This window comes from Austrofundulus limnaeus, unplaced genomic scaffold (genome assembly GCF_001266775.1).
Source record: "Austrofundulus limnaeus strain Quisiro unplaced genomic scaffold, Austrofundulus_limnaeus-1.0 Scaffold88, whole genome shotgun sequence".
Classification (NCBI taxonomy): Eukaryota; Metazoa; Chordata; class Actinopteri; order Cyprinodontiformes; family Rivulidae; genus Austrofundulus; species Austrofundulus limnaeus.
Window position 1 is genome coordinate 1394764 of NW_013952490.1, and position 263 is coordinate 1395026.

Here is a 263-nt window from a genome sequence, read left to right on the forward strand (position 1 = left end):
CATACGAAAGATGGGGGGCTAAAATGAAAATAACTAAGAAGTTTGAGGCAAGCGTAGTGAGGAGGAAATAGAAAGGGGAAATCACACAAATGAGTTTATGCTGCAAGCCACAGTGTGGTCTGGAACAGCTGGAACAAGCCAAGCAGATGATGCACGTAATTTTAAACAGCGTAATTCTGACAGAGAAGAGATACAACTCGCTGTAACAGGGCATGTGTGTGTGTGTGTGTGTGTGTGTGTGTGTGTGTGTGTGTGTGTGTGTG